Source organism: Cervus canadensis, chromosome 18, assembly GCF_019320065.1.
Source record: "Cervus canadensis isolate Bull #8, Minnesota chromosome 18, ASM1932006v1, whole genome shotgun sequence".
NCBI lineage: Eukaryota > Metazoa > Chordata > Mammalia > Artiodactyla > Cervidae > Cervus > Cervus canadensis.
The window spans coordinates 41,240,090-41,261,240 of record NC_057403.1 but is presented as its reverse complement, the minus strand read 5'-3'; positions in this window follow the sequence as shown (position 1 = coordinate 41,261,240).

Genomic DNA, 21,151 nt, shown 5'->3' with positions numbered 1-21,151 from the left:
TTATGATATAAGCAAGATCCAGCTCTGACTTAACAGAATATGGGCTCTGATCTGATGAGCTGAATTTCTCTATTTGTTACCTTTTGTGGTTACTTTAATTAAATGTGCATGTATTTACCATCCACTGTGTGTAATGTATTGATTTAGACTCAAAAGGAGGTTTAGACAGGAGCTTGGCTTCCTGCAATCTTGAAATCCCTGGAATGTTTCAAAACCTTTCACATCAGAACCAACTGAGATGCTTGTTAAAAATTCAGTCAATCTTAATTCTACCAAATCAGACTACTCTAAAATCTGCATTGGTAGCCACTCCCTAAATGATTTTTCTGTACACAAAGTGTTAGGTGTTGTAGAGAATCTGTGTTAATTAATACTGCTAGTAGTTTACATATATTTACATATATAAAGTCCAAATATCTTACCTGTTTCTGAATTTAAATTTTCTTTGGTAGTTTTTGTATTTCTGTCAAAGGAAAAACTTATGAAAATTACTATTCCTTATGAATACTATTCTCCTCATAGGAAGAAAATAGACTAAAATATGTGGTTCACGAGCAAGATGAAACCTAACTAAATGTCATATGTATTAGGCATTTGGGGGAGAATGGTAAATCACTAGAGACTTTTTAAGTTTCTGCATAAGGGTTGTTTTTTGTTTTTTTTTTATTGACAGCTTACACTCTAACTTAGTGGTGAATATAATTTAGAAGATTGTCTGGGTAAGGCACAACTTAGAGTTTCTGATAAATATCTGGCATTAGGGAAGATGCTGATCCAATTCTTTTTATGTCCCTAGAAGATACTAGTAGGATTCAGTTCAGTTCAGTCTCTCAGTTGTGTCCAACTCTTTGTGATCCCATGAATCGCAGCATGCCAGGCCTCCCTGTCCATCACCAACTCCTGGAGTTTACTCAAACCCATGTCCATCAAGTTGGTGATACCATCCAGCCATCTCATCCTCTGTCGTCCCTTTCTCCTCCTGCCCCCAATCCCTCCCAGCATCAGGGTCTTTTCCAATGAGTCAACTCTTCGCATCAGGTGGCCAAAGTACTGGAGTTTCAGCTTCAGCATCAGTCCTTCCAGTGAACGTCCAGGACTGATCTCCTTTAGGATGGACTGGTTGGATTTCCTTGCTGTCCAAGGGACTCTCAAGAGTCTTCTCCAACACCACAGTTCAAAAGCATCAATTCTTTGGCACTCAGCTTTCTTTACAGTCCAACTCTCACATCCATACAATTAACCTATTAATATTCAGTGCTTCTCTGGCTGATACTAATATTATTTTGTGCACATCTCTCAGACCTACCAGAGCAGTGATTATCAAATGTTATTGTGCATAAGAATTATTTTGGGATGCTTTCTTTTTCCTTGAATGTTTTCTTTTTTAATTTTATTTTTGTTTTTTTTTAACACCAAAACATTTTGTTTTGGGGTGCAGCCAATTAACAATGTTGTGATAGTTTTGGGTGAATAGCGAAGGAACTCAGCCATAGGTATACATGTATCCATTCTCCCTCAAACACCCCTCCCACCCAGGCTGGCACATAACATTGAGCAGAGTTCCATGTGGGACGCTTTCTAAAATGCAGATTGCTGGGTCAATGTCTAGAATTTCTGATTCAGTGAGTCTCAGGTGGAGCCTGGAAATGTTCATTTTTAAGATCATACCTTCTCCGTCAAGTGATGCACTTAGGAAATACATCACTGGACTTTAAACTCCTATGAGGGGAGGGAGTTATCACTTCCTATATATCCCAAAAGGTCAAGCATGGCCCATTGTCCACAGATCATCAGTTTTAATGATTATTAACCAAATTCACCTGTCTCTATGCAAGGACTAAAGCAGATCATATATCAAAGTTTTTCCCAGTTCTGAGACTTCTTGATTTTTCCAATAGAAATTTTATGACTTAATTCTAGAAAGCTTTTAAGATTGGGTGATTTCAAAGAGGTGATAACTTATTTTCAAGTAAGTTTCTGAAAAATGATAGTGATTTTAAACAAACAAATGGGAAATGTATTGGTACTTAGGAACTTGTGAGAAGAGCATATGCCAAATGTCTCTGAAGTTCTCATCAGAATATTTTTCGCTAAATTTCTTCTCTCATTTGTTGTTTTGTGGACTTTATGAAAAAAATAGTTTATCATTGTTAGAATAAAAGATGACATGGGAAGAAATAAAGGTTTTTTGTACATTTAAATGAAGGGACTTGCCTGAAGACTTGTAGGTAATTGAGTTGAACTCTTAAGTTATTGAAGTTCATTATGCGGTCACTGTTGAAAATGTTATTTGTTAAAGTGTATTTTGATGGTTCAAGTGTATTTTGATGCTTTGTGATTTTTCCCAATTTAGGATAGCAGGAGACTCCCACAGGGATGCATTTGGCTTAAATTAAGTAGAAAGTTGAAGGGGGTTAGCGCTGGTGCTTTCACATTGGTAAAAACTGACCAAGAGCTAAAATTGAAGTTGGAGGCTTGGCTTAAAGTAAAGGTATTACTTAATGGCCCTGATCCCTGTTGGCATTTTCTTGGAAAATCTTTCATCAGAAACCAAGATTCTTATTTGTTATAATAAGTGTAATAGGACTTTTCAATTTACCTGAGCTAGCATTGACTGATATGATTAGCAGGTACATGTTTGTAAGTTCAGTTTAGTCACTCAGTCGTGTCTGACTCTTTGTGACCCCGTGGACTGCAGCACGCCAGGCCTCCCTGTCCATCACCAACTCCTGGAGTTTACTCAAACTCATGTCCATTGAGTCGGTGATGCCATCCAACTATCTCATCCTCTGTTGTCCCTTTCTCCTCCCGTGTTCAATCTTTCCCAGCATCGGGGACTTTTCAAATGAGTCAGTTCTTCACATCAGGTGGCCAAAGTATTGGAGTTTCCGCTTCAGCATCAGTCCTTCCAATGAACATTCAGGACTGATTTCCTTTAGGATGGACTGGTTGAATCTCCTTGTTGTCCAAGGGTCTCTCAAGAGTCTTCTCCAACAACACAGTTCAAAAGCATCAATTCGTCAGTGCTCAGCTTTCTTTATGGTCCAACTCTCATATCCATACATGTCTACTGGAAAAACCATAGCTTTGACTAGGTAGACCTTTGTTGGCAAAGTAATGTCTCTGCTTTTTAATATGCTATCTAGGTTGGTCATAACTTTTCTTCCAAAGAGTATGTGTCTTTTAATTTCATGGCTGCAGTCATTATCTGCAGTGATTTTGGAGCCCTCAAAAATAAAGTCAGCCACTGTTTCCCCATCTATTTCCCATGAAGTGATGGGACTAGATGCCATGATCTTAGTTTTCTGAATGTTGAGCTTTAAGCCAACTTTTTCACTCTCCTCTTTCACTTTCATCAAGAGGCTTTTTAGTTTTTCTTCACTTTCTGCCCTAAGGGTGGTATCATCTGCATATCTGAGGTTATTTATATTTCTCCCAGCAATCTTGATTCCAGCTTGTGCTTCATCCAGCCCAGCGTTTCTCATGGTGTACTCTGCATGTAAGTTAAGTGAGCAGGGTGACAATATACAGCCTTGACGTACTCCTTTTCCTGTTTGGAACCAGTCTGTTGTTCCATGTCCAGTTCTAACTGTTGCTTCTTGACCTGCATACAGATTTCTCAGGAGGCAGGTCAGGTGGTCTGGTATTCCCATTTCTTTAAGAATTTTCTACAATTTGTTGTGATCCACACAGTCAAAGGATTCAGAGTAGTCAATAAAGCAGAGTAAGTAAGTAAGTGTTAGTCACTCAGTCGTCTCTGACTCTTTGCGACCCCATGAACTGCAGCCCACCAGGCTCCTCTGTCCATGAGATTTTCCAGTAAAGGATACTAGAGTGGGTTGCCATTTCCTTCTCCAGGGGATCTTCCCAACCCAGGGGTTGAAACCGGGTCTCCTGCACTGCAGGCAGATTCTTTACTGACTGAGCTACAAGGGAAGCCCTTGTAGAAGCAGATGCTTTTCTGGAACTCTTTTGCATTTTCGATGATCCAACTGATGTTGGCAATTTGATCTCTGGCTCCTCTGCTGTTTCTAAATCCAACTTGAACATCTGGAAGTTCGCCGTTCATGTACTGTTGAAGCCTGGCTTGGAGAATTTTGAGTGTTATTTTGCTAGCCTGTGAGAGGAGTGCAATTGTGCAGTAGTTTGAGCATTCTTTGGCATTGCCTTTCTTTGGAATTGGAATGAAAACTGACCTTTTCCAGTCCTGTGTTCCCTGCTGAGTTTTCCAAATTTGCTGGCATATTGAGTCAGCACTTGCACAGCATCATCTTTTAGGACTTGAAATAGCTTAACTGCAATTCCATCACCTCCACTAGCTTTGTGTGTAGAGATGATTCCTAAGGCCCACTTGACTTTGCATTCCAGGATGTCTGGCTCTAGGTGAGTGATCACACCATCGTGATTATGTGGGTCATGAGATCTTTTTTGTAGAGTTCTTCTGTGTATTCTTGCCACCTCTTCTTAATTTCTTCTGTTCCTGTTAGGTCCCTATCATTTCTGTCCTTTATTGTGCCCATCTTTGCATGAAAGACCTTTATTGTGCCCATCTTTGCATGATTAGCAGGTACATGTTTGTAAAGTGTTTATTTAATACTTATTGAGTCCTCCAGAATACAGGAGATTTCCTGACACAAAGATTCCTTGCATTATTTATCATATTTTCTATCTCCATAGAGCCTTTCACACATGCAGCTCAAACACATTTTAGACATTATCTCATTAGTCTTCTGTAAGCTCAAGGTCCAGTCTTATTACCACATTGCTTTTTAAAGATAAAAATGTTTTTGTTTGGTCCTGACAGTTGTATTTGTGAAAGCAAAAGAGAGGTGAATTTATCCAAATTCAGTTAAAACTAGTTTGGATTGTCTGTAACCAGTGTGATTGGAGGAGGGCAAGGCTATCAATTAATTCAGACTTATTAGAAGTAGGTTGAGGGTGTTTGGCCAGACTAGACTGATTTAATTTTGTGACCTGTCTGCATCCTCTGAAGTACATGTGGTTTGGGGTGTTCCCAAAGTCTGCCAAGTGCTGAGAACGTAGTGTTCGAGTGGGGAAACATGGTTCTTCAGTTGTGCGGACATTTAGGCATATTATCTATTCCCCAAGGGCCTGTAAAACCCTGACCTCTGTGGCAGGGATAAACATTTTTATGAAATTCCTGTGTGTATGATGGAGAACATCAATAAAATTGAAGAAGGGTAATTCAGAGAGAAATGTATTTCCAACCAGTCCTGTAGAACTTTTAACTGGGATCCTTCAGACCTTGAAGCAGTAAGAACTGGTTTTCCTCTCAAGGAAACTTGCAGTTGGGCTATCTTTCCCCTTGGCCATTGTAACCTTTGGAGAAGACCAACAGAAGAGGAAAGAAAAAGGAGGAGGGAGGACTTTGAATTAGTTACATCCAATAGTAAATTTATAACAGCACTTTTTCTAGTGACCAAAGAGAGGACATATACAGATTTCAATAGAAACACTGAAAGTAATGGTATAAAGTGACCAAAATTAAAGAGGTAGATGCCCAAAGGCAATCTTAAAAAATTGATTATTAGTGGAAGTAGTTTTTGTGGATTGAGAGATGGAATAGGTGGGGCAGGGACAGAAAAAGGGTAAATTTGGGGATTGTTCGTTTGATCATCCTTTCTTTGATTCTACCACCTCTGTTTCTATTTGAGCAGAGATGTGAATCAAAGGCTTGGTGAATCCTTCTTTCCTTCTTTTTTGCTTTTCCCACCTCTGCTCCACTCTAGTAGTTGGCTTAATCCCAGCATAAACATTTCTCCAGTTAGAAAAGAATGATAAGAATGAAAATTTCCCTGTCGTTGCCTTCACTTATCTAATACATATTTATTGTGTTTACTGTGTACCAGACTCTGCTCTGGGAATGCACTGGGAATACATTGTTGAATATAACACACTGGGTCCCCTGCCGTCACAGAGCATGTAGGCTCTGATCTTTGAATTATAGCACTCTCTCTCACACATTATTTGATTTGATTCTTTTAACAACGCTTTGAAATAGCCAAGATTTCTATTTATATTTTATGCATAATAAAAGTAAACTTAGGGGAGTTCAAGTGATTTATTCAAGATCATGTAGCTGGTAAGTTGTATAATCAGGATGGTCACCCTAATTTTCTGAATTCCAAAACAGTGTTCTTTCTGTCACATTATGCCTAAGATCCAAAGTTCAAAGATTATGTCTAAGTTGCTCTTTTTTTTTTAATTGAAGTATAGTTGATTTACAATGTTGGGTTAGTTTCTGGTATATGCAAAGTGATTGTTATACATATGTGTGTGTATATATATATGTATGTATATTCTTTTTCAGGTTCTTTTTAAGTTGCTCTTTTAAATAGCACCTAAACCAATTATATTATTTATAATTTAGTGAGCTATTGCTTTACTCAATACTCCTCTCCCCCTTTGTCAGATATTATTGATCATCATAAATGAACTTTAAGCAATTTATGATCCCATGATATTTATTCCAAGTTATTTGTAGTTCTTAATATAAAATAGGTTATCTTTGTAGTGCATAATTATCAAAATATTCTCCATGTTTTGCAACACTCTCTCCCTCATAAAGTAACAACCAGAAATGGGGAATAGATGATATATATAATAATTAAAGGAAGATATTGAAAAAATTTTAGTCCCAGTATGTTTGGGAAAGTAATTTTCAAAAGTGAAAAAAGAAAAAACTAACATCAAGAAAGTCAGCAGAGGGAAGAGAGCATTGGGCTAGGAATCAAGAAACAAAACTTTTAGTTTTGGTTCAGGAAATTCTATTTTCTTTCCAGGCCTCAATTTCCTCAGTTGAGTTGAATTTTAAGCATCTTCTCTGATCTACATCCGTAATTCTAAATCTGAGTTCAGTGGACAGAGACCCTGGAGAGGGACATTTAGGAAACTATTGAAGGGAGAGCAGCAGGTCCCTCCACAGGGCAAAGCAAGAAAACGTTACAAACCCATTCAGTTCTTTGATCTGAGTCTGTCGGTTCCACTAATGAAATGGTTCCCTTTTCTTTTTTTTCTCTCCAGATCAAGAGTGAATTTTTCATACCTCTTAATGGCATTTGCTTTAAAATTATAACATCTTTGTAAACAAAACAAGCCAATATTATGAAAGGACTGTAAGGACTGTAGCTTGATACTGATTTTTCAACTTAGAAATGATACCACTCCTAGATATACTATAATTTTTTTAAAGCCTATCTTGAAAGGTTTTCTCCAAATTGCCTTATGTCTCCTTTAGCACAGTAGGCACATAATGGCTTGTAATCACCACCCAATTGATTTTCAGAGTATTTCTTTGTGGGTGAATAGGATGAGTGGGAAACATCCCACGGGGCTGGGGAGGGAGTGTCAAGGGAGTAGCATAGATCCAGGAGTGAGACAGCCAGGGGTAAGTAACCAGAGGGGCAGATGAGCTTGAAAAGTGGTCAGCCTTCTCCCAACAGCCTCTCTGAGTTCTATTCAGCCCTGCCCTTATTGTGATTTTCTTTGGCGCTGGTTCTGACAGTTCTCCCAATTCTTCCCTCACTTCCCACGCTCCTAGAGCGTATCTGCTAGGTTAGTAATCATTTGGTTAATGAATACTAGTTGCTCCCTGCCTACTTGCTGAAAGGGTTTCATCGAGGAAGTGGAGGAATTCAGCCTATGCTTAGAGATATCAGTCTCTAAGCATAAAGGAACTTAAGCATGGAAGAGAGGATTTATGGGTTCCTTCAACAGTGAGCTAAAAATTAGTTTTTCTTTCACTGAAAAAGTGATCTGGTACTTTAAAGAAAAGTAGAATTGCACAGAGGGCACCTGGGTTCTCTATTCTAGGCTGTGATATTTCAGAATTCCTTGGGAATAAAGAGAACTTGCTATTGGCTCTGGAATCCAGATGCCCTTTGCTAACCTCAGGGACCTATACTATTTAGGAATCAGCCTCTTTCACAGCTGGCTGCCATTATTAGAACTATTGAGAAAAACCACTGTTACCTCTGTGGCAACATCCTGAGGCTTATGTCTGAAAAAGAGTTCAAGTAGGAGATGAGGAGTTGGGTCAGATAGATCTTTTCCAGTTCTTTCATTAGGACCACTTAGCTCCCTGAGGGAAACTAACCCTTGTAACAGGTCCCAGACTGATACAGGCCATAAGCAAAGAAATCCAAGAGCCTCTTGTTAAGTTACTCAGTGGCTGACCTTCAAATAAGTCTCTGCAGTGTTCCTTCTCTGAGCTTACCCTGGCTCTGAGTAGTAGGCTCTCAACTTGGTCCTTATGACTGATTCAGGTAATAGCATTTGTTAGGTTTTTGTATCTGACTCTGACTCTGCTTTGGGATTGGAGTTCTTCTTTGATCTTCTCAACCTCATGGAACTTCGAACCCAATCCTGAAACCCAAGTCTGCACAATTGGATCCTTACAAATAGCTATTTCTCTGATGCCCATCATCAGTTTACTTGAAACATCACCTATTGTCGGTGCCTGACTCCTAACAAATTGCTCCACTTTTGGATTTACACATGTTTACACTGTAGGACCTTCCTCCTACTCCTGTAGTAGTCTACATGAACCATCTACTTACTGCCAGATTCGCTTGATACCATGTCTTGCCTGCATATTTAGATTTTTTATTTTTGGTACCTATTGAGTAGACCTGATTTCCTGCGTGGTCCCAATGGGATTACTTATAGTCATTTTCAAACTTTAATGTGCATGAAAATCACCAGGAGTGCTTATTAGAAGTGCAGGTTCTGGGGTTCTACCCTTAGAAATTGTGATTCAGTAACTCTGTGAAATCGGGCTTAGACATCTGCATTTAAACACATACCCCTAGGTGGGAGGGGGGTTCAGGATGGGGAGCACATGTAAGTCCATGGCTGATTCATGTCAATGTATGGCAAAAACCACTACAATATTGTAAAGTAATTAGCCTCCAACTAATAAAAATAAATGAAAAATAAATAAATAAATAAACACATACCCTTAAATAATTTTGGAGTAGATAGTATAAAAAACCACAATTTGAGACGACAGTTCTATTCTCTGGGACTTGATCCTTCCTTAGGCCCTTCCCATTACTAACCAAACTTGATTTTGACAGATCATGAAAAAATTGCTTTACCATGAGGAATTTCTGAATATTATAATTAGTTACACTTTAGAATTATTTTTGATTCTGTTTTTCTACTCATTAAAAACTTTACAGAGGTTCTAATACCTCATTAACTGAACTCTGACTAGTCATTCAAGTATACCACAATTTAGAGTCCAGCTTTTGCTCATGCTTTGGGTTCTAATTTCTTGTGGTGAGGAAAACAGGGTGTTTCAGAAATGCATGAATTATTGTCTCCATCAGCACTTTGCATTTATTTCAGAGAAAGAAAAGAGTAAAGATCAGAACAAAGATCAGTGAAATAGAAAAGTAGAGGGAAAATAAATGAAATAAAAGTTGCTTATTTGGGAAGATCAATTAAAATTGATAAACCTCTAGCCAGACTGATAAGGAAAAAAAGATTTAGGATACAAATTACTAATTCCAAGAATGAGAGAAGTGGCATCATTACATATTATGCTAGGATAATAAGGATAATGAGAGAGTATTACGAAAAACTTAGATACTAATAAATTCAACAACTTAAAAGAAGTTAGCAAATTCATTTTGAAATACACACGCTATCAAAGCTTACTCATGAAAAAATAGATAACCTGAATGACCCTATATCTGTTAAAGAAATTAAATTTGTAGTTAAAAATATTCCCATGAAAAAAATGACAGGCCCAAATAGCTTCACTTGGGAATTCTGCTAAACTTTTAAGGAAGAGGGAAAAAAAAAAAATTCTCACAAACACTTCCATACAATTGAAGAGAAAGGAATACTTCCCAACTCATTCTGTAAGGCCAGCATCACCCTGATACCAGAACCAGACAACATTACAATAAAAGAAGGTTACAGACCAATATCCGTTGTGAACATAGATGCAAATGTTCTAAAGAAAAAGGAGCTCACAATTCTTTACTAAAAGCAAAACCCCAGTGCTTCTCTTAATTCAGTTGAGGTTTTTGGTAGAAAGCCACATGCATTTACATCTCTAATAAAATATATACTATAGATGTACACTTTGGTATTTGGTATTCCTAAAAAACTGATTGAAAGTGAGGAAGCACTAGAACATAAAAAAGCCACAAACAGAAATGGCTTTGCCCTCCAGGGGACTTTATAACTGCCTTCACTATATAAAGGTAGGAGACCTATGGTTATATTTATTATAATTTAATTTTTATAATTTAATATTTATTAAATTTATATAAATATATATCAAATAATTCATAATTTATTTGACACTCTGGATAGGATTTAACTTTAAGATAAGCTTATTCTTTGTTTCCTTTGGCAATCACTTTTACATTTTAAAAAATCAGGAGCAAGTATCACTTGTAATTTCAGAGTTTTAAAATTCCTTCAATGACTTGTTCTAGAATATTTAAAGTTTATGGTATCTAGACAATATTTCGCCCACTTTGTCTCATTTCTCCTGAAATTTGTCAAGGTTTACAATAATGAAGGTAAAAGAAATATATTGAATCTATATTTTAAAAGTTAAATTTTTCAATGCTTCATTTCATTCAGTACTTTATATTTTTGTGTGTTTTTTCATGATAATCTAGCAGATGATAATCTTTACTCATAAAATTATGAACCAAATATGTTTTATTCATATATCATTTAACTAGAAATATTTTGGTTAACTTTTGTGTTTATGTCTGTCTTATCATAAATCTTCAGTTAATTGGTTTACTTAAAAGATGTATGTAGTACTATCCTTGATCCACAGAGAGATAACCAACTTTCTTTTTTTTTTAGCCTTCATGTTTGGCTTAACTCTTCTTCCTAACCACAAAATGTACTTTTTAAAAAGTAAATTCTAGCAGTATTACCAAGTTCTTGCTGACATGTTTTATCATGATAATTACTAATTTTGAAACTAACCCATAAGATCATATGGACTCTATGAAAAATGCATTGCAATTTATTATAAATATAGCATTACTGTAAATACTAACACAATTGTTGCACACTTATTTAGATTAAATTATTTTATGATAAAACTGTCACTTAAGAACAAATCAAAAAGCTATTTGGTAAGACACTGAAAAATTTTGTGATAATTGAGTGCCTTAATTATGCATGGAGATAATAAACAAATTAAGGGTATAATTGAAGGAAGTGCCACCTTGGATTAATGACTCTCCAAAGGTTATAGTCAAATAATTATCTTTCATTTCTGGTTTGATAGAATAATTAAGTTAAAAATGTGACCCTGAAACTGCTTTAGAAAACCACTACTATCACAACAACAACAACAACCATCATGCTAACAAATAATAATAGCAATTATTACTACCACTAAGTGAGGAACAGTCCCTCACTTTTCCTTTTGTGGAACCACCTCTCCTCCATTGTTAGTTTATATAGTTTAGGTAGATTTGCTCCAGCCCCAGATTCCAGAGGGGGCAATAAAGTTTAGGTCCAGCCAACCTGAGAATCTCATCCCAGTGGCCAGAACATTGCCTTACAGGAGCAAGGGACGCAAGCTATGTCAGTGAATACTTCCCCCAAGACCACTTCTATTGTTTTCAGTAATAGTATGGATAAGATTGCTGCAATACATGTGGACATTGAGGATACAAAATTCAATTCACTTCTACTTCTTCCTCTGTCTCTAAAGTTATGATGGAAGATTGGAAAACATTCATGGGCCTGCCTAAGCCCTGCTCCTGTTATTCATGTGGGCTGTATAGACTGTATATAGTGCTACCTATTTTAGCCTCATACTAAAGCCTGAATATCAGTGAAATCATGGTTTGATATACTATGTTTTTTTCTGATATAAATTAGATACATGATTATTAAGAGAATTTAGTTACATACTGCCTAAAATAATTTCATGTTTTGCAGTAGTCTGCGTACCACATTTTGGAAAATTCTGGACTAGAGAAGATGTCACACTGTGCCGTGTTGTTTAGAATGCTACATTTGCTTACTCATTTGTGTTTAAAGTTATAACATCTCCCTCCCCCCCAAAAAAACCACTATGAGCAGTTCTGGGGGAAAAAGTCACACCCAGAGGAAGAAATGTTTTGGATTGTATTTTAACTTGTGTTTTGTGCCAGTATGGATATGAATCAATTATGAGGTGGTCCTTTTTGCATATTTGATAAAAGTTTTTCTCTTCTCATTCATGCCATTTCTCTGGAGCCTAATCTGTAGGTCTGGGCAAAAGGAAGCCAGCCTCTAATGGCTCCAAAATTAGTATGTCTTTCTCTCACTCTCCTGTTCAAATAAGACCTCTCACTTTAGTTTCCTTCTGTGAATTAGGCTCAAAAAGTTGGGACATGTCTGTTTGGTGTACTGTGTTAATCTGTAGCACCATGCCAGTGCTCAGCACAGAGTAGGGCTCGATGCATATTTGTTGAATGAATGAATAAATGAATGAGCATATTCATACACAGGCTTGTCAAGTGAACAAGTCAGGTACTGTTATTATCGATGATGAAACTGAAGCTAGGAGAAGTTATGAAGTCTTTCATGTCATATAATCAGTGACAGAATTGTCTTTTACCCTTTGTGTAGATCCCTGAACTACATTTAGTGAGTAAATAAGTTAATGAAACAATAATATGTATTGTTCTTTTAAACATAATCATACTTTATTGGTTCTAAAAGGCACATTTCAAAGAGAGACAAACTGGCTTCATGTTGTTAAGAACCAAGTGAAGGTGGGGTAGGAATGAGGGGATAAAATGGGCAAATTTACAATAACTTGAATATCTTAGAAATAGCTTGAATATATTGTCTATTAATAAGAGTAATTTAATGATGGAATAACAGCGAATGCCTTAAAGTAGCTCACACACCAGTTTTTGTCTGTGTCATAAAAATGTGATTAATAAGAAAATTGTTTCATGCTGGAAAATGCTTCTTGTGAGATCTGTATTTTGGTACACAAAGCATTTGTTTCTATTTACCTTGAAAAAAATCCTCCTCAGAGATAGCATGTGGAGAGCAGCCATCTGTCCAGGATTACACTTCTGAATTGCTATTTCTCTGAACTCTCCGGACACTGTATATGTTAATTTTAAAAATAAGGACTGTTTTCACCCTTTATTAAGTTTGTTTGTCAACACTATTATAAAGATGTAGTTGTAATCTAATGTGTGTTAATAACTGTTAATTGGCTATTGAATAACAAACTGGGAGCCCTCGAGTCTCTGAATTCAACTGCTGACTGTTTTTACTGTGCCCCTAGACTTTGGAACAAATCATTATATACGTCTTCACTTTCCTCCAGATAAATAGCTTTGAATGTTCGTGAAATGAGGGGCAACTCATATGCTTTTTAGTTGATTATGACTCTGCTAGAACTGAACTAAGGTGCAGGAGAAGGTAAAAGGGGAGCATGCATGGCAGTGATCTTAATTCTTATACCCACTACTCTAATCTGACCTCAGAAGTCTGATGCTGAGCAAGTGGAAAGAGACCCAACTATCACCAGGGAAGCATCTCTTCTGGATGAAGCTATATTGCCTTAAAACAGACACAGAGTTTTAAAAGGCTCTTTTCATGTGCATCATCTAATGTAAACCTCATTCAACCATGGGGGGTAATAGGGCTGGTTTTATTACCCTGGTTTTACTGGTGACAGAATAGAGGCTCAGATTGGCTAGGTGATTTGATCAAAGTAACACAGTTGTTGGGTGGTAGAGCTGGGATTTTAATTCGTATTTTCAAATCTCTTTACATAATGCAAAAATCTTTGATTTTTCTGGGGAAAAACATTGTAAGAAGTTAAAGGAAATATGTCATTTATAGTTGGTAGAGTGTTAACTACTTTGACCCCCTTGCAAGATTTTGTCTTTATGTAATATCTTTTACTTAAGCAAAAATCTGGTGGCTCAGACAGTAAAGAATCCGCCTGCAATGTGGGAGCCCTGGGTTTGATCCCTGGGTTGGGAAGATCCCCTGAAGGAGGGCATGCTATTCCTAAAACAGCTTGGAAGAGAATGAAATATTTTTATTGTTTCTTTTCAACTTTCTCCTCAGAAGATCAAGGGGCATTTTATTCTTGGGTCATTTACTTCACCAAACTTCTATTGAGTGCCATGTACCAGACCATTACCAGCATTCTCCTCTTTTGTCCTGGTGTTATGCTGTTGGATAATGCTACTGAGAACACAGTAGAAGGCTTTTATTTCCCTTATAAAATGTGAGTGCTTGGTGGCCACTTGTAAGGACTTCTGTCCTGCTAAATAAGCAAGGGTGGAATTTTCTGTTCCTCTGTGTATGATGAGTACTTTAACATATATTGCCTTATTGCTGTGAGATGTTTCACAAGCATTTGCTATTAGAAATTAAACTCCTTGAAGGAGGAAACCATGGGTTATTTCTACCCTACCTCTCTACTCAGGACAATTCCTCAATAGTGAGGAATTCTTTGCCAGGGAGTCCATGGATGGATGGGCTTGTGAGCTCCCTGAAATTTAAAAAAATTAATTTTGCATGTGCAATTTTTGAAACAGATTCATCGTTTTCATTAGATTCTCAAAGGGTTCAGAGACTCAGTGGCTAACCACTATAGATTAACACTCTGATGGACTTTTGATGCCTACTTGAGTGGGAGAAACAACAGCAAGACAGATGTGACCTTGATGTACAAGAGAGTGTTGTCATGATCAGAAGGCATGTTTGGGGATGGCTCTCAGTCCCCCAACACTGGAGATGTTAATAGTTGGATGGCCCATCAGTGATAATGTTGTTGGAATGTTGATTCTTTTTGCCTTATGATTTTATGATAATATGAGTCTTCACTAAAGAATACTTCACATTCTTCACACCTTACCCTGACACCATGTCCATTTTTGTGTGATTCACTGTTTGGACTGTTTATACACCTAAAGAATCTGTTTGACAGTTAACCAGAAAGCATGCAAATCAAGCTATGAAAACTGTGACCCTAGGAATGTGTGTGAAATACCACATAACAGGCAGGGAACTTAGCATGAACTCTAGAAAATAAAGAGAAGGTAGAATGATTTTTGAATTAAAGATAGAAGATCAGAAGATAGTAGTTGACAGGCAGGTCGACACAGTTACTAATAGATGAAATAGAATAGGATTTAATTTGGTACTAAATTGGACTAGTTACCTGTAAATTGAGGCCTCTGAGCAATTTTAGTTGGTGCTGCAACTTCGCTACTTTCATTCAAAGAAATTAGGACAATGCAGCTTGAGATGAGAAGTGAAAAGCGGTAAAAACATTCATTTTCAGGTATGTACCTATACAAATTAGTGCATGAATAAAACAACATGTTTGGATTTCCCTGGTTGTCCAGTGGTTAAGAATCTGCCTGCCAGTGCAGGAGACACAGGTTCCATCCCTGGTCTGGGGAGATTCTACATGCTACAGGGCAACTATGCCTGTGCACCCTAGAGCCCATGTTCCGCAACAAGAGAAGCCACCACCAGAAGACTGTGCATAGCAACTAGAGAGCGGCCCCTGCTCACTGCAACTAAAGAAAATCTGCCCACAACAGAGAACCAGTGCAGCCAAAAACTGAATACATATTTTAAAAGAGCATTAAAACTACATGTTCATGCCTTGATACCCATAGAGATAAGAATCAATCCACACGTATATATTCATTCACACATATGCCAGATGTAAGGAGTATTAAATATGGTATCTGATAGACAGTTTTCACATGCAGGGAAATAGTATTTCAAAGCAAGTATCTGATGGATGCGAGGCTGTTTTAGGTGATATCCTGATGCCTCTTTCAGGGTTAATGTCACAAAACTTCACAGGGTGTATAAGGAACTAAGTGTAGGCAGAACCCAAGCTGACAGTATCATACCAAGAGCTAGTCTAGGTGAGAGATGTCGTACAGATATCCATTATAGTCTACAGGAAACTGGCCACCATTACGTGCTCCAGTTTTCCGTGGAAGAGCATATTTGTTAAATCACAATTATCAACAGCTCTAGTCCCAGGTTGCTGGATGATGTAGGGCCCTTTAATCAAGTGTCTCCTAAACATGCTTTCTGATGATCTTCTGAGCTGGCTGTTTTATTTACTCTTTAGCATTCTGCAAAGTCTCAGCATCCTTTAGCTTGTACATTTTTGATGAGTATGGTATTGCTATTTTTACATGTTTTGTAAACTTCTTTGAGGAATGCAGGGGTACATGGAAAGAAAGAAACAGTGGTGAACGTCTTCCTTTATTTAATCCATCCATGCCCCAATCTTGCAGAGACCAATCTAAAGCTGTACCTGTTAGAGCTAGCTGATTTGCCAAGTGTTTTTCCTCCGAAGGGACATCACCTATTTTTAGCAACAAAGAAGTGTTAGGAAGGGGAGGAAGGCATACCTCAGAAGGACAGATCTGAAATGAAGCCCAGAATGCTGAAGAGAGCAGTGTGGAAAAGCAAAGGAGTGCCTAGTGAAAGGTCACTGAAGCAGTGAGCACAGAGCTAATGTTCTGGATGGTTGTAGGAAAAGCCTCAATTAAGAGTTCTGTTAATAGAGAATTTAGGAAATGTTATTAAAAAGTTCTCTAAGCCAATCTAATAAAGGAAATTAGGACATGGCAAACTAGGCTGGTTGTTTAATTTATTCAGTAATCTGTATTTTTTAAGATTGATGCAAATTATCAACACATTTATTGAGCAACTATACGTATACAAAGCATTCTGTTAGGAAATAGAGTGAAAGGTGAGATGATGGTATTTTAAAAACACAAGATGAGTACATGTTCTCCAAAAATGTAAGGAAAACTATGTTAAGAACTGTGTTTGGTACTTTCTGTATATTATCCCATTTAATCTTTAAAACAATTATTAGGGGACTTCCATGTTAGTCCAGTGGTTAACTTTGCCGTCTAATCCAGGAGGTGTGGTTTCCATTCCTGGTCAGAGACCTCTAAGATCCCACATACCTCACAGCCAAAACACCAAAACATAAAACAGAGGCAATATTGTAGCAAGTTCAATAGATGCTTGCAAAAAATGGTCCACATTAAAAAAATATATGTATTAAAAAAAAAACAGCTGTTGGGAATTAAAATTATCCCTATTTTAACAGGTGAACAGCCTGGGACTCAGAATTTAAGTTGCTTCCTCCTTCCCTCTCTCCCTTCCTCTTCTCTCTTTTTTTCCAAAAGCTTGAGCTCAAAAGCCTTATGGAACATGGTGCCTTTTTCCAAGTTTTCACTTTTTCTAAAGGTAGAAGAATTATATATTAAGAGCTGTAGTAGAGATATAAACCCAATAATATGGGAACTCAGAGATTGAAGCAGTCCATTCTGCTTGATGATATCAGAGAAGGCTTCCTGGAAGAGGTAATATTCAAAGTGAGTCTTAAAAGTGAAGAGTCCATCTAGTAGACAAGAAAGATAAGGCAACAATAATATTGTGGAAGCCACTACCAGATGCCCACTCAGCACACATTACCTTCTTTCTTTCTGGAAGTGCTGAGATTTTGCTCAAGTGTCTTCTCACCTGCTTGACCCAAGGGAGAGTAATCCTATTGCTGCCTTCAGGAGGAAGTGCTGATTGATTAACGTTTATGGTAAGTCCACTCCTCTTGTTTGATTAGTCTAGGGCTGGGCATATGAACCAATTCTGGCCAATGAGATATAAAAGGAAACCTGCTGGGGAGCCTTAGGAAATGCTTCTTGCCCTTAAGAAGGAAACACTGAAAGAGATAGCCCTTCTCTCTGCCGCCCCCCCCCCCCCCGATATTGCTGTTCTTGGGAGTGATGCTTAGAACTACCACAATTACCTTGTGACTGTGAAGGGAGCCAATCTGAGGGCAAATTAAAATTTCTGAGGATGGCAAAGCAAAGAGATAATAAAAAGAACCAGCATCTTCAATGATATTGTTGTGTTCTGAACAACCTTTTCAACTTCCTGTCACATGATGTTATAGTTGTTTTTGTTCTATCGACCACTTTGAATTAGAGTCTTCTGCAGCAGCATCCTCACTGACAACAGAGCAGACGCAGAGGCAAAAGACTCAGAACAGTCACAGGCTACTTAGAAATTGCCCCCAGTTCTTCCTGACTGAAGTGCAGGATGTGGTGTTGAGAGTAGGATGATGGCTAGAGACAAGGTGAAATGGTAGCCAAGGATCAGAGCATGAAGGGCCTCATATGTCAGAATCAAATAATTGGACACTATTTTGTAAATAGTCAACAGGCATTGAAAAGTTTTAAATAAGGTAATGGCATAATTAGATTTGCAGTTTAGAAGCATTCCTCTGACTATGGTGTGAAAGATTGAAAAGGATAAGAAGGTTGGTGAGATACCAAGGTCACTGAACTCAGGGACACTTGGAGTCACGTGTAGTTTGGTCTCCATTATCATTCCATTTTAGCCTGGAAAGACAGAGGTTAAGACAGTATGTGCAAAGTGAAGGATTAGAGGGGCAGACAGAAGGCACTTCAAGATTTTATGGAGGAGGAGTATGTTGGGGGTCATGGAGAGTTTCAAAGAGCAGATTGGATATCTGAACAGTGATCTGAACACTGAAGGACTTAGCATGGGGGTTGAGTAGAGCATAAAATAACATAAGGAAAGGACAAGTCAAGCTGAAATGGAGAGTTTTATGCAGGGATGATAAAGCTGGAATGGTCACTTGCAACCAAAATGACAGAGGGGAAAAAACCTGAAATTTTTTTACCCTAATTTCATCACTTACCAGTTGCAGAACACTTGATAAAATTTTGTTTCCTAACTGGTTGAGTTGGGATTTGCTTTATTAACATCACCAAGTGATATCACATGGATATCATATACCCTCTGCTATGTGATGAGAAAGACACTTCCCCTTTGTGGTATTCTTTAAAAAACCCCATAACCCAAGTCTCCTTGTGAGAAAAACATCAGACACACCTAATTTGAGGAACACTCTACAAAATACCTGACCAGCACTTCTTAAAACTATCAAGGTCATGAAAAACAAAAACAGGAAACTGTCACAAACCAGAGGGGATACAACAACTGAATGCAATGTAGTATCCTAGACTAGATCCTAGAAAAGAAAAAAAAGACAAGAGTTTAGTTAATACTAATTTACTCGTGTTGGTTTCTCAGTTTTTAAGAACTAACCACAGTAATGTAAATAATAGCAATAGGGGCCACTGAAACTGTGGGAGGTGGATACTATCACTGCTATTTTTGCAACTTAAATCTAAAATTATGTCAAAATAAAGTTTATTTAAAAACTATATATTCTTCACTGAGTTGTTACGAGGATTAAATGAAAGAAGAAAAGCAAAGCAGTGTAATGCCTGACATGTAATAGGGCCTCAAATGTTTCTCCATAAACTGATGATTCTTGAATTCACAAAATGTATAAAACTCACCTAGAGGTATTTTGTCAGAAAAACGAACAAGTCCCAGGGCCTCAATCTCAGAGTTTCTGTTTTAGTAGTTCTAGAGTAGGACCCAGGAGTGAGCATTTGTGATAGGTGCCCTCTGGAGGATTGCCACAGACTACCAGGACCCTAGGGTAAGAATTGTGCATTTCCCCAGGAGGAAAGCAACGGAGATAGAATGCCTGCTCCACTTGCCACAAATGTAGAGAAAGAGGGAAATAAATAAGCGAGGACTTCCAAACCTGTAAGTTAACAATTTAAATCATTACAGATGAATTTGGGATAAAGGAGGGGTCTGATTAGGTAGCCACTTAATAACAGCAGTGTAGTTGAAATCTAATTTTTATTCATTTGAGCTACCTAGAAATATTCAGCTGGTTTTTCTGCTGAAGTACACAGATGACCCATAGGACAAAGGCAAGTTCATCCCCTTCAATTACAAATAAGCTAACTGAAGCTGAGAGAAGAGACGTGACTGGTTTAAGGTCACAGAGTTAGTTACCGAGAAAATAGATTGGAAACCACTCTTTTTTCAGTTTTATTGAGGTATAATTGACAAATAGAAATGTATAAGGTGGAGTATATGATGTTTTGATACACAAATACATTGTGAAGTGATCACTATAATCAAGCTAATTAACATACCGCTCGACAGTTAACCATCTTTTTTGTGTGTGATGAGAACACAAGATTTACTCTTAGTAGATTTCAAGTATACAGTACAGTATTGTTAACTGTAGTCACCATGCTATACATTAGATCTTCAGAACTTACTATCTTGCATAATTGAAACTTTGTACCCTGCTGGTTCAGTGGCAGAGAATCTGCCTGCCAATGCAGGATTCGCGGGTTTCATCCCTGGGTCAGGAAGATCCCCTGGAGAAGGAAATGGCAACCCACTCCAGTATTCTTGCCTGGGAAATCCCATGGACAGAGGAGCCTGGCAGGCTACAGCCCATGGGGTCATGAAGAGTGTCGGACAAAACTTAGTGACTAAACAACAAAGGTGAGATCATGTGGTGGTTGCCATTCTGTGTCTCGCTTATTTCACTTAGCATACTGCTCTCTAGGTTCATCTGTGTTGTTGCAAAGAGCAGGATTTCTTTTTTTTAATGGTTGAATAGCATTCCATTATTATAATATATAGCTTTCACATTTTCTTTATCTACCTGTCAGTTGATAAATACTGAGGATGTTTCCACATCTTTTCTATTGTGAATAATACTGCAATGAACACTTGAGTTCAGATATTTCTTTGAGATAGTGATTTCTTTTCCTTTGAATATATACCCAGAAATGGAATTGCTGAATGACATGGTAGCTTTTTGCAGAGCTTCCATACTGTTTTCCATAGTGGCTGTACCAGTTTACATTCCCACCAATATGGTACACAAGAGCAGAAGCCTCTTTTGCAAGCTTCAGCCCAGGTGTTCTTTCTGTTACCAGATAATCAATCATTGAATGCCTCACTCAGAGTCTCTTAAGGGCTTTCATATGCGCTCTAGAAAAAGAGAAAGGATGTCTGACTTGCTGAGGAGAATGCCAAAAGTTTGTTTACTTAAGTCTCGCTGACAGATTTGTTCTTGGCCCACTGTATTTTAGAATGAATAACTCAGTTTTCACTTCAGCTAGATAAAAAGGGATCATCTGAACAGGAAAATAGGCCCTTTGTGAACAGTCTTCAGTCATGCTCAGCTTCCATATCCTCACCCATGTCA